Source organism: Cucurbita pepo, chromosome LG04 (assembly GCF_002806865.2).
Source record: "Cucurbita pepo subsp. pepo cultivar mu-cu-16 chromosome LG04, ASM280686v2, whole genome shotgun sequence".
Taxonomy (NCBI): Eukaryota; Viridiplantae; Streptophyta; class Magnoliopsida; order Cucurbitales; family Cucurbitaceae; genus Cucurbita; species Cucurbita pepo.
In genome coordinates this window covers 3898860-3907370 of record NC_036641.1, presented here as the reverse complement: position 1 = coordinate 3907370, position 8511 = coordinate 3898860, and the positions used below count along the sequence as shown (strand labels likewise).

The window sequence follows — 8511 nt, the reverse complement described above, 5'->3', positions numbered from 1 at the left end:
GTCAGTNTTTTTTTTTTTTTTTTTTAAACATTTATGGGCATGATTACAGCCAGAGTCATTTTTGGTTTATAATATACAACCGTTTTTATCTTTTCTGAGTTGCTTCTGGAGTCCTTATCTACATCATGTTCTTTCATTTCTTTTATTCGCCAATCTAAATTTTTAAGGTTAAGTTCACTTATGATCCTCTGGTTCTTATATGTTATTTTTTAATTCAACAATATGGCGAGAGATTGGAAACTGAGGGGGCTTATGTCTTATACTGGTACATGCTCATGTGACCTTTCTTTAGAGTTAGTTAGCATAGGTAACCTTTTGTAATAGTCGAAGCCCACCTCTAGCCGATATTGTCATTTTTGGGCTTTTTCTTTTAGGTTTTAAAAACGCGTATGCTAGGAAGAGGTTTCCATACTCTTATAAAGAACGTTTCGTCCTCCTCCCCAACCGATGTGGGATCTCACAATCCCACCCCCTTTCGAGGGCCGGCGAGACGCTGGCACTTGTTTCCCTCTCCAATCAATGTTGTTCCCCTCTCCAACCCAGCGTTTTTGTTAGCAAATATTGTTCTCTTTGGGCTTTCTCTTTTGGGTTTTTAAAATGCATATGCTAGAGAGAGATTTCCATATCCTTATAAAAAATAGTTTGTTCTCCCCCAATTGACGTGGGATCTCACACCAATATGTAATGTGAGAGATTTGAACTTCTGACTTTTTTTTCTTTTTTTTTCAGGGTATGTTTTAGGCTGGTAGAGCCTTTCTTAAGCCTAATTTTAAGAGTTAGTTTAGTATGGTCACCTTCTGTCCACTTTGGACATAAAAGTATGATGGTTTACTTTTAGTACTAAAAATACATGATGTCAATGAAGATGTCTGTTCTTTATAGATCCATGATTTTCTCCCATACTAAACTTTGTAAAATTTATTTTATCTCAACTTGCAGTTAATTTTGAACTTCATAGGTACATTTACCATCCTTCTGCTAGTGAAGTATGCATAGAAATTCTCATTTTAGCTGAAGAAAGTACCTTTTATATCCTTCAAATATCTTATATTTGTCTCCAAAAATAAACGAAAACCAACATTGGGTCATTTGGTCATTTTGTTTGATGTTTTATTTAGGATGCTTAGAATTTAGATTAGTGTATTTGGCGTTGAATGAGAATCTATTAAAATTTCATGTAAACAAACAATATTTTTGTTTAGTCATATTAGAGCACGTTGAAGTTATTGACGAAGGAGTTCTTAGAAGACATGGTGGTTACCTAATTTGAAGGGAGTGTTAGAATAGAAGACATGGTTACCTAATTTGAAGGGACTCTTAGAATAGAAGACATGGTGGTTACCTAATTTGAAGGGAGTGTTAGACCACTACTCTCACAATGGATATTGCTTTGGGCTTTTCCAAAAGGCCTTGTGCCAATACCAATGGAGATAGTATTCCTCGCTCGTAAACCTATGATCTTCCACTAAATTAACCTATGCGGGGCTCACTCCCAATAATCCTCAACAATCCTCCCCTCGAACAAAGTACACTATAAACCTCATAAACCCATGATCTTCCACTAAATTAACCAATGTGGGACTCACTCCCAATAATCCTCAACAATTCTCCCCTCGAATAAAGTATACTATAAACCTCAAGGGTCTCTCCTTAATCGAGGCTTGACTCCTTTCTCTGGAGCCCCCGAACAAAGTACACCATTTGTTCGACACTTTAGTCACTTTTGACTACACCTTCGAGGTTCATAATTCTTTGTTCGATATTTGAGGATTCTATTGACATGGCTAAGTTTAGGGCATGGCTCTGACACCATGTTAGGAATCACGGGTCTCCACAATGGAATCACGACTCTAATACCAAATTGTTGAACACAACTCTCTGTGGGAAACACCCGCACTTTTTATTAACACCAATTGAGAAGAGAATACAAGACACTCTAGAGTATACTACTACTTTTTATTCCAGAAATCCAAGGTAGGATGGAGGGGTATTTACTCCTTTTTATTCCAGAAATCCAAGGTAGGATGGAGGGGTATTTATAGTAGAGTCTACGCAATCTACCCCTAACAAATATCTTTTTCCTAAAATATTAGATCTCTCTCCTAGAATATCTAGGTATCTTTCTTAAAATCTCTACTAAAATAGATATATGATGGGCTTGTAGGGCTTGACTCTATTGGGCTAGTGATGATATTTCAACACTCTCCCTCAGCACTAGTCCTCCTTCGCTCCATCACAGTGAAAGCTCTCATGTGTGCGAGTATACAACTTTTTTGTAGACAAATCTACCACTTGGTCATCCGTATTCTTCCTTCAAGACTTTGTCTCTAATAAAATGGCAGTGCACCTCTGCATGCTTTGTTCTGTCATGAAACATCGAATTTTCTACTAAACAAATCACATATTGGTTGTCGCATTGAAGTGGTATCGAATAGTCAACTTTCTAGTGTCAATCTTCTATTAGAAGTTTCAGCCATGTACATTCCTGAGCTTCTCCCGCCGCTGCTCTGTACTCTGCTTCTCTAGTTGACAATGATACAGTTAGTTGTCTTTTGTTACACAAAAAAATTGATCTCGAACCAAGCTTGAACACATACCCAGTGATTGATTTTCGAGTATCATGGTCTCCTGCATAGTCAGCATCACGGTATCTAGCTAGTTTGTAGTCTTCGCTTCTTTTATACGAAGGATCGTAATTGATTGTACCTTTGACATATCTCAAGGTCTGTTGAGCCGCATCAAGATGAGGCTTCTTCGAACTTTGCATATACTGACTAATGACTCCAACTTCGTTTTCAAATGCATTTGGTGGTTCATGTAGATCTCCTGGTCCAACTCTCCATGCAAGAATACATTCTTCATATCCATCTACCAAAATTTTTAATCTTTATTTGCCAAGTGCCGGAGGAACTTATACAATAGTGATCTTCGCCACTGGAGTTTTGTAATGCTTCTTCATATGTCTCCGGCTCATTAACTTCGTCTTCTACTGCGTTGGCATACTCTGGATTTGGCTTTAGGATTATTTCTAAATGTCTAAGTTGTTGAGGTGTCATTTCATTTTCACTAGGTTCGCTTGGTTGAGTCACTTCTTGCTCACCAACACTAGTGTCACTTGAATCTTCAGGCACATCAGCGCTTAAGCAAATGTGTACAGTTTGCTCCCCCGTCTTCTATGGAAGAATCTCTTCAGTTTGCTCCCCTGTGTTATGTAGAAGAATTTCTTCAATTTTCTCAAGGCCTAGTATACTTCATTCTCTGAGGGCCACCCCTCTTCCATTGCACCATTTTGATAGTCAATCATGTGGTTTAAGCATCCTGAATCAATGATCCAGTCATCCTCGTAATCGATATGCTCTTCCATCATTGCCATGAGTGCTAGCTCGTCTTCTACTATGGGACATAGTACCTCTGCATCCCATTCATCCTCTATCTTCTCTTTGGATATTGCCACATTGCTTTCAACAGACTTCTTCCTGGACCAACAATCTCTAGACATGTGACCATTCTTCCCGCAATTATAGCAAATACCTTCAAATCTCTTTCCTTGGAAACTCTTGTTGTCGTTCTTCTGAGCTCTCTCAGGTTGTGCACTTCCTTGGTGGCTTCTTCTTTTGTCACCATTGTATCCACATTTGGTAGACGACCTATTATTGCTCCGACTTTCACTTGTGTAGAGTGCTTCTTCTTCACCCTTCAATGTAATGCCTCCCATTTGTTTAGCCATGGCTTCTTGGCTGGCTAACAAATTTTTGAACTCTACAAGTGATGGTTGAATGGATCATTCTTGTACAACAGTAATAAAGCTTCTATATTCTGGACGCAATCTGTGGATTATAATCCTCTTCATTCGAGATTCTACAATGGCAACCTTCGGGTCTAGTTCAGTAATCTCCCGACAGATTGACTTGACCTTGTGGAAGTACTGAGCAATCGTCATGTCACGTTGTGAAATTGACAACAACTCATTCTCCAGAAGTTGTAGCCTTGTATCGTTCTTCTTTGAGAATAACATCACGAACGTGTCCCATGCTTCTTTCGGTGTCTTGTCATCTCAAATATGTTCTAACATCTCTTCTCCGATTGTGGTATTCAAGGCAAACATTGCTTTGCCTGCTTTGATTCTCCATTTGTGCAAGGCGGCGTTAGAATCCTCCTCTGGCCGCGTAGTTTCACACCCGCCAACGATCTCCCAAATATCCTGTCCTTGTAAATAGGACATCATGCATGTTGCCTATGTGTTGTAGTAGTTGTTGTTGAGTTTCTTGATTCTTCTAACGATTTGGAAATCACCCATCGTGTTGGTCATACCTTAGTAATACCAAACAAGCTCTTTCGACACAAGACTTGCAGAGTCACAGACTACTCACGACACAAAAGAGACTCACTCACTACTAATCTCAAAAAATCGTTTCTGATGTGGAAGATCAGATAGAGATGCAACTACAGAACATACTAAGAATTCCAAGATATCAGATAACCTACACTAACCTCGCTCTGATACCAAATCTTTGAACACAACTCTTTGTGGGCACTCTTTATTAACACCAATCGAGAAGAGAATGCAAGATACAACTCTTTGTGGGAAACACTCGCACTCTTTATTAACACCAATCGAGAAGAGAATACAAGACACTCTATAGAATACTACTACTTTTTATTGTATTTGGATTTCTTGGATGAAAACCTAGGTAGGATGGAGGGGTATTTATACTAAAGCTTACCCAATCTAATCTAACAAATCTAAATCTTTTTCTAAAATATTAGATCTCTCTCCTAAAACATCTAAATATCTTTCTTAAAATCTCTACTAAAATAAATGCTCATACACTTATAAAGGTTTACTCTGTTAGGCTAGTGATGATATTTCAACCGGGAGGACTCTTTGTGAGACCAAAATCCCACCACCTTGCTAATAGTGCAAATTCCCATATGCCTATAACAAACCCAACAAAGACTCGTCCATTAGATACCAAGTCACATATTTTGAAGTATTTTTTTCATAACTTTTTTCTAAAAGAAATTTTCGTTCCTCAAAGTACCTTATATACTCCATCATCTCGTCCTTCCGTTTCTATTTAACCTCTTCTATTGGATGATTTTGTCATGGTACCTTAACGAACTCTGTATCCCTGGTATGTAGAACTTTTACTTCTCAAGCTTATCTTCTTTTATTGGTCTTTCCTCATAGTTTAGGACTTCACCTATCTGGAAGGGCTCGTAGTCTATCACGTGGGTCGGGTCAATCATATACTTATGAAACATAAACACATGGAATATATTATACACAACGAAGAGGGATGCTGGTAGGGTCAATCGATATGCCACCGATCTAATCTCGATATAGAATTTTAAAGGTCTTGATGAAGTGTGGGCTCAACTTGCCTTTTTGTATAAATCTTACATCATTCATCGGTGCCACCTTCAGGAATACCTTATCGCTTACCTCAGACTCTAGGTTTCTATGCCTTACATCGACGTGACTTTTTTTATCTACTCTTGGATCATACGCATCCTTATCCTACTCTTTTGTATGATCTCATTAGTGACTTAGACCTAACCATATATGAAACTGAGTTTTACATGTATAGCTACCAAGATTGAATTTTACATGTATAGCTACCAAGATTTGGTCCTTTTAAAGATGGTAGCTGTATAGCTACCAAGTTCTGAATTTTTCTTAAAGTTTAAAGAAAAAACAAAACGTGCTGTAACCCGGATGACGAGAACTTACCAATAGATGGTTGTAACCCGGATGACGAGAGCTTACAAATAGATTGTCTACTAAATATTTTTATACCAACTCAATTCTTCGTTCTTCATTTCATAGATTGTCTACTAAGAAATCAGACAATTGTCAACGACTGGTTTACAGGAGCTGCGCTAGCTGTCATAGAGGAGATCTTCGTAGAATGTCAAGTTCGGTGTAGTTTGAGGTTCAGTAAAATCGGGTTGTAACAACCTCGATCCAACAAGTCCCCGAACCACCATATTCTTCCATGGCCCTCCCCCCCTCGACGAAATTAAACAGGAACGGACTTATAAGGATGAAACAACACTTGGAACTGGGCTTCGAGGGGTGCGCCAGGCCCATGCTGTAGTGCAACGCAAGGGCGACGCTCGAAGACCCAGGTAGCAAGCTACCTTGGTGGGCCTTCCCCCATTAAAAATTAATTTAATATCATGTGGGCCGATGGCCCACGTATCAGATATTAAACTGATAAGAACAGATACTACACTTGATCTTAGCCAAAAGGCCGAGAAAGGTATGAAGTTTACAGTCAATCCAGGGGCATTTTATATTGACATTTGGTGTGGTCTTTATGCCGCATTTCCGATGTGGGACGTTCATTTTTGGAGCCTCGCTNTTTTTTTTTTTTTTTTTTTTTTTTTTTTTTTTTTTTTTTTTTTTTTTTTTTTTTTTTTTTTTTTTTTAATTTTTGTATTTTAAATATTCAAAATCCCCTATTTAGAGGTGTCTGGTTTGAGATAGGAAAGTCTTCCTCCCGTCTTAGTCTCTGCCTCTTATTTTATTCTTTACTCCGGCTAAATTTCTCGTTTATTTTCGTGGGAACAGGGTGGGATCCCGTTCTCGTCTTTGCCTCTTATTTCATTCTTCATCCCTGCAAAATTTCTTGTTTATTTTCGTGGGGATAGGGTGGGATCCCGTCCTCGTCTCTGCCTTTTATTTCATTCTTCATACCTGCGAAATTTCTCGTTTATTTTCGTGGGATTAGGGTGTAGAATTTCTCGTTTATTTTTGTGGGGCTAGGGTGGGATCCTTGCAAGGAATTTGTAGGGCAGAGGCGTGGAAGGGTCGTGACGAGGAGAGAGAGATCGTTAGTTGCCATAGAAGACTATAAACAAGTTTTCCCATTACTTAATAAGTTTGGATGAATTAGGAGTATTTTGTAAGCAATTGTTTTTCTTATAAAAATAAACATAATATTGTAATTTAAATGAATGAAATTTAAATTAATTATTTATAAAAAAATTGAGATTAAATAACTAAAATAACAATAGCATGCATATTTTGATTATTATATTTAATTTGTAATAATTTAGTATTAATTACTTTAACCTGCGTTTTAATTTCATCTTTTAAGAACTTACCAACAATTAGACATCAATTATTTTAGAAGTCTCAATCATTTTGAGAACTAAAACTAAAACTACCACGGTGGCTCCCGTAATTAGTTACTAATCATAGTTAAATGTGTTTGGTTTGTTTTCACACCAAATTATTATCGTAACCAAGAATTTAATTATACGAACTATATATATCTTTCATCGGTCACCGTCATCGACCTTCAGCCAATCAGGCCGTGACACCTTCCTAATACTCACCAAACTCTCCATCCTACTTTGCGTGTGATCCAAATTTGCCTCAAACGGGTTTCCCCCATGAATAGCACGCACTCTTGATAGTAATAATTGTAAACTAAGATTGTATTAAAAGTGAAGTTTTCTTTTTCTTTTATATATATAAATTAAAGTTGCAATCAAAAGACCTTGTGTGTGTGAGAGATTCCATATCGGTTGGAAAAGAGGAACTAAACATTGTGAAAATCTTGAGGGAAAGTCGGGAAGAAAAATCCAAATAGGACAATATCTACCAACGGTGGATTTTGGCTGTCATAATCATGATAAAGCTCGTCGTTTTACACCGTAAAAATCTCAAGTCTACCACTAGCAGATATTGTTCTTTTTAGGCTTTCCCACGTCTGCTACGGAAAGATTTTCACACCCTTATAAAGGGTGTTTCGTTCTTCTCCTCAACTAATGTGGGATATCACAATCCAGCCCCCTTTAGAGCCCAGCGTCCTTGCTGACACTCATTGCTTTCTCTAATCAATGTGGGATCCTCACCAAATCCACTCCCCTTCGGGTCCAGCGTCCTTGCTGGCACACCGCCTCGTGTCTACCTCCTTTCGGGGAACAGCCTCCTCGCTGGCACATCGTCCGATGTCTTGCTCTGATACCATTTGTAACGCACCAAGCCCACTGCTAGCAGATAGCCTCCTCGCTGGCACATCGTCCGGTGTCTGACTCTGATACCATTTGTAGCGCCCAAATCCACTGCCACTAGAAATTGTCCACTTTGAGCTTTCTCGAGTCTGCTAGGAAAATGTTTCCACACTGTTATAAAGTGTGTTTCAGTTTCCACATCCTTATAAATGATGTTTTGTTATCGTTCCCAACTAATGTGGGATATCACATACTCCTTGGAGAGATCGTAAACAAACTTACCTTCATTTCTTTGAAGACAGACAAATTTACGATTTACTATTTTAAATAATTAGCTCATGATTAGGAGGGTTGGTTGAGTAAGTTGTCCTGCCACGTTGCGCTCCCACAATCCATGTTTGGTCCAAATTTCATTGTCTGTGGGCCCACCCGACAGGACAGGTTCCTGAGATGAGTTTGGTGGCGGGGAGTTTAGTCCTTAAAATTATTTCTTACGTTAAAATTTATTATTGGATATCAAATTTCCTTAAATTCTCTATTTAT

At 38.3% G+C, this 8511-nt stretch overlaps 1 non-coding gene across 1 annotated transcript; it reads right to left on the bottom strand.

Moving 5' to 3' along the window:
* Window positions 1-6074: 6074 nt before the first annotated feature.
* Window positions 6075-6270, bottom strand: LOC111794144. Its single transcript, XR_002815037.1, has one exon. It is a non-coding gene; the product is annotated as a U2 spliceosomal RNA (small nuclear RNA).
* Window positions 6271-8511: the final 2241 nt, after the last annotated feature.